The sequence below is a fragment of the Taurulus bubalis genome (assembly GCF_910589615.1).
Source record: "Taurulus bubalis genome assembly, chromosome: 18".
In the NCBI taxonomy this organism is placed as follows: domain Eukaryota; kingdom Metazoa; phylum Chordata; class Actinopteri; order Perciformes; family Cottidae; genus Taurulus; species Taurulus bubalis.
The window spans coordinates 17,701,718-17,707,717 of NC_136606.1; the positions used below are offsets into that span (position 1 = coordinate 17,701,718).

At 45.5% G+C, this 6,000-nt stretch overlaps 1 protein-coding gene across 1 annotated transcript in view; it reads right to left on the reverse strand.

Moving 5' to 3' along the window:
• LOC306750590 (partitioning defective 3 homolog) overlaps positions 1-6,000 on the reverse strand; it is a gene marked incomplete at both ends in the record, with an annotated part of 310,757 nt that overhangs the window by 107,715 nt on the left and 197,042 nt on the right. The gene's annotated exons all lie outside the window — the stretch shown is intronic.

Consider the following 6,000-nt stretch of genomic DNA (forward strand, 5'->3'; position numbering starts at 1 on the left):
AAAGAGTCGCTTCTTCACGTGTCACCGCGGCGCCGGCGTCGACGTGTCACTTTGCTGTCGACCGTACCTGACAATTCCCACTAAGATCAGAGCGCCTCACAGGACCGACTGCGGCTGACGCAGGAAGAGCGCTAGGTGGAGCAGGAAGAGAGGGATGACAGCACGGATGTATTATTCATTTATTCATCATCCCTCGCCATTCTCCTCTCATCATTCCAAGCCCACAAGTTATTTTTTATTTTTTTTTAAACAGCCTGCCCTCTTTTTTTTGTGTGCAAATGTCATCTGTCAGAGTGTGACTGAGACGTTGCGGGAGAGAAAGGACATACTTTCAGACCGAGTTTAAATATAATTACTTTTTTTTTAGAGGGGAGGCAACTGAACACCCATAGAACATGGACAGAGACATGGATAGAGACATGGACAGAGACATGGATAGAGACATGGACAGAGACATGGACAGAGACATGAGAAGAGACATGAGAAGAGATATGGACAGAGACATGGACAAAGACATGGATAGAGACATGGATAGAGACATGGACAGAGACATGGACAGAGACATGGACAGAGACATGGATAGAGACATGGACAGAGACATGGACAGAGACATGGACAGAGACATGGACAGAGACATGGATAGAGACATGGACAGAGACATGAGAAGAGATATGGACAGAGACATGAGAAGAGACATGAGAAGAGACATGAGAAGAGACATGGACAGAGACATGAGAAGAGACATGGATAGAGACATGGACAGAGACATGAGAAGACACATGAGAAGAGATATGGACAGAGACATGGACAAAGACATGGACAGAGACATGGATAGAGACATGGACAGAGACATGAGAAGAGACATGGATAGAGACATGGACAGAGACATGGATAGAGACATGGACAGAGACATGAGAAGAGACATGAGAAGAGATATGGACAGAGACATGAGAAGAGATATGGACAGAGACATGAGAAGAGACATGAGAAGAGACATGGACAGAGACATGAGAAGAGACATGGATAGAGACATGGACAGAGACATGAGAAGAGACATGAGAAGAGATATGGACAGAGACATGGACAAAGACATGGACAGAGACATGGGCAGAGACATGGACAGAGACATGGATAGAGACCTGATAAGAGACATGGACAGAGTGAAAGGACAGCACGGGGTCGTGTACAGCATCCTGTCGAGCAGGAACAGAGAGTTATTGGCGGGTATGTTTTGCCGTTTGTGAAAGCAATTACGGACACAAGCGAGTCAGGATGAATCAGAATCCGGCTCGTCAGGGCGAAAAGAAGCCGTGGTGAGAAATCGGTGGGCAGTGAGAGTGAAGTTCAGAGGGACGGCTCAGCGGTGGTGCAAATTCACTTAGTAGGACTTCAGATCTGTTGGGGTTGAGCTGCCGCCCGCTTCAACACGGCCTCTGCTTTACTTTGGCTCACGCAGAGCGATGACTAAACGCTGGTGTCGGGGATCCGGGGCAAGCTGAGGACAAGTAGCCGATTTCTGTTGCTTTGAGCGGGAGGCACCTGCAGTCTGAGCTTTCGCACTAAGGTCTCCGCCTCAGGGACCATAACTATTCAGAGGTGGCGGTGACCTTCTACACCACTGTTTCCCACTCTTTTAATCTAAATGTCCCATTATATCTGAGCCAGTCCTACCTGCGAGGACGCAGACTCTTCTCACAGGTTGCAGATGTCTTTGAATTTAATTAGATATTACACTATTCGGTTAAAATTGAAAAGCAACACAATACAAGCCCAGGAAATACGTGTGCTATTTGATGTACTCAAGGCCTAGTATTAATCTTCTAGTCTACTTAAAGCTGACACACAAAGACTCACAGCTACCACAGTCCATTAATAGAAACACGACACTCAATTACAGATCTCGTATTCACTTTCTACTGGCTATTCATTTTCCCACAAGGAATGCCCGCTGTAATGAGATACTGCTTTCTAATTCTCTTTGCTCTGATCCAAATGCTTCTTCAGATCAAACACTGGTTGAGAGAAAGGCCAAGTGGAAGGAACTTGAGTCTGTGAAGGTGGGACCCAAAAGGGACTTGGATCACTTTGGTCCCACACACTCTGAACATTGTGCTGGACAGATGGAAATGAGGAATAGCTTGACCATGCGTACGCCTCTGGCCTCGCTGGAAAAGAAGGCCCAATCCATTTTTAGAATACATCTCCTCATCTCTCCTTCTTTACGCAGTGTTTAAAAGCAATTTCCATCATTCCGAGCAGATGCTCCCCCCCCCACTCCTTCACCGTCCTCCCATCATCTAAAATTAACTAGAGCTGAGGATTGCTCACAGGCAAATCCACAGCTTTAACTTGCATCTCACATCAACTTGTCTCCGTCTCTCGCAGGAAGTTAAATGTGTCAGACGGCACATCACCCTTGTTGCTAAGTGGTGTGTGCTAAAAGCCGTCTGTGCTCACAAATTACACTGGTGACTTATTTCTTTTCTTCCCCTTCTTTTTCCCAAACTCCCAACCCTTCTTACCCTCATTTAAAAAGCAACCCCAAAGAGGTAAGTCTAGAAGCGGCCTACTTCCTAGAAGAGTGCAGGTTTCGCTAGTTTGATGGACAAGTGGCGGGGTTCAGCGCCTCAGGGAGGAGGCAAGAGGTGCAGAACGACGCCCGGCAGGTGCTTCTGAAATGGTCCTTCTGAGGTTTGGAGGAGGCCAATTCAGCTGACTGCATGGATGCGTAAGCTGGGCCAGGGAGCTTTGGAGCTGCCTTCAATCATTGCTTACAGCCCTGCATGAGAAGTCAGTGCAGAGCTCTGTCCTGCTGGCATGTGCACCAGCAGGCACAAGATAGTTGAACGTATTCATTATGTTGCAGAGGGGAGAAAGGGAGCCCTTCTCTTCCATCTTTGCCCCAATTTTCTTGCACTGTAAAAAAAAGCACGTCTCAGATGACTCTACTTACTTAATTGCGCCGATTAACCATTTGACTTAAACCTGGGTATGAAGGCCGTAAAATAAAAATTGACTCCATCAGTGTCACACAGAGGAGCAGTCGGTGCTCGTGATTCGCTGTAATCTCCTTTTTAGTTGTGATGAAGTTGCAGAGCGAGAGAGAGACGGAGATCAATTAAGACCTCTTTGTTCGCCGGCTGACTCCCGCGTCGACCTCCTCATTCATCCCGTGCCCGGTGTGCGCCGACGCTTTAATTGAGTTTTTCTGCGCTGACTTCTTCTCTGTCCGCTGAACGGGAGAGCGACTGACAAGCGCCGGACAAAGAACGTGCTGTGGTTTGTGTGGCATCCGACACCGCTGTCACGATGAGGCAGTGTCTGGCACACACACACACACACACACACACACACACACACACACAGGTGAGCGCAGCAATAAAAGCATGTGTGACATGCTTGGAGCAATGGTGTACCACTGAGATGTGGTAAATATTCATAAAGCAAGAGGAGACGATTAGCACATAAGGAAAGACAATACTATGCGTGTGTGTGTGTGTGTGTGTGTGTGTGTGTGTGTGTGTGTGTGTGTGTGTGTGTGTGTGTGTACTACAGGGCTGTTTGCATTTATACGTGTAGTTATGCTAATAGCTTGATGGGAAAAACACATGTGCTTAAATAGAGCACTTGTGATTCTTAGTTACATCACTGTTGATGGAGACTATTAGGGAGTCAAGTAGGCAGTGAGCCTGCGATGTTAGTTTGGAAGTTTGCTTGTTCGTGCCTATGCGGACCTTTTCCACTTTATATGTTAATTTGTGAAATTGTTTACCAGCCAGTGTGTATCCAAACACTCGTGAGACTGAGGGCGTCTGTGCGGCGGCATGTGTGGGGACGGGCGCGTATGTTTGTCTGGAGTCCTTTTCCATCTCGGCTGGTTGGCAGACTGTGTCAGGGCTGCCCGGGAAATGATGTTTCCACCTGTGACGCAGTCTACTTCTCTCCCGTTCTCACTTCTCCGCCCCCTCTCCTGAATGAGAATGCGGCGGTCGTCCAGTCAAATCAAGGTTGTGACAGCGCCCCTGGTGGTACAAGTGGGGAAGTGACTTGTCCTTTCGTGAGGAGGTTACTTCTCGTCTACCGGCTCAACTGTTGTCCTCTGTGATCACACTTCCAGAAGACATAGAGCAGTTCTGAATACGTTTTACAGCATATATATATATATATATATATATATATATATATATATATATATATATATATATATATATATATATATGTATATATATTTGTGGAGGAAAAGGGTATTTGATATCAAGGAAGGGCTGTGATGACTTTGCAACAATAGTCTTGTATCCTTGGAAGGTTGTATTATTTTACGGTATGCTCTGTGTTCTATGGAAGGCCGCTTTCGCCACATGAAAAAATAAGTCATAATTATGAGATAATGAAGTCGAAATTCAAAATTCTGACTTTCTATCTCATAATTATGACTTTTTAATCTCATAATTTCGACTTTATTATCTCATAATTATGCCTTTTTGTGTTTTTTTTTCCACAGAAACACTCCAAGGCGCTTCAAGTTGGAATTTTTCAATTTTGAAAAATCCAAAAATAATTAGTATTCAGTGGTAGCACCATGATTGAATCATTGGTAAACTTAAAATCTGCAGACGGAAACCCAAGGGCTTCCAGTAGATAATAGATCACAGTCATGTGATCATGTCATAATGAAAATAATGCTCCGTATTACTCATATCACAAAGGGCTATTATCTGCTATTAACTACATGCATCCTTCCCTCCAGCAGGTGGTGGAGCCTAATCCAGGTGGTATGCAGGGCAGCTATGATAACAGTGCTCGGTATGGTAATAGCAGCCTGTGCGCCACAGGCTAGCTGGTAGTGGTTAGTTCCTGGGTCCCGGGGATGCTGGGTAACGCTTCCTAAACTTCAGACCGATGAGCGTGCTGCGGACACCCCCAGCTGTCTTCTGCATTCTCACCTTCCACCTCGCATAAGTTATAAAACTGTGTGTTCTCAAGATACAGAGCTCCTGGAGTTGAAAGAGCCCGTGTGCTAAGGGCTTCATCGGCACATGAAAGGCGGGGGTGCCGTGGACGCTGCATCCCAGAGAAAAAGACAGAGGAGATATTATTTTACCTTTTCTGAATAATTTACCATAATAATAATAACCTCCCTATCCCGACACGATGGCCTGTCTCCACCGCAGAAGCTGCTCGACATAACTGGCCACAAAAGTGGGCACAAACATGACAAAGTGGCAGATTTCCTCTCTTTGAATTGGCCAAAACCAAGTAAAAAAATAAGCAAAATGGTTGAAAGGGACACGGTGTCCAGAAGGGAGTGTGGAGCTGCACATTATCATGAAGACACCCACAGGTGCAGATTTGACACCTGATTCTACGCAGCTGATGTGGTCGTTGGTTTAAGTTTCCTTTGGATCATGCTGGAATATTATTTCCTCCAAAGTGCCAGTTTTAACTATAGAAAAAAGAAAACATCTGTAAGTAGTTGGTTGTAAACATGAATACGCGTGTGACATAACCAGGACAGCGCCCCCTACTGGACGCATGTTCCTCTGGAGACTCACATTCTCAGAGCAATGAAGCTCGAACACCGTTTTAATTCTTCCTAATCATTCTACCGTCTGCACTGCGCAGTCATTATGTGGGGAAACTGTTAACCTGTGTTCACACAGCAATTACATGAGCTTCACAGTCTTGTATTAAGTTAAAGCACATTGTAATCACAGGAAACAGGGCGGACAAAGTGCCATGGAAAGGTACTAGCGTAGCCAAATGTTGCAATTTAATGCATTTTAATGCATTAAGTATTGCATTTTTAATACTATTACAAAGGTCATACAAGTGGTAGGCTTATCACGCTTGGACTTATTGTGAGTTTACAAGTAGAATAGCAGAGTGCGAGGAGGCAGAGCGGCTCTGTTGTTGGGAGGAGACACATTCTCAGTTCTCAAAGAGCCACATCTTCAAAGGGAAGCAAGCCTTTGCTTCAGCACTTTTCTTGAAAACTTCTCC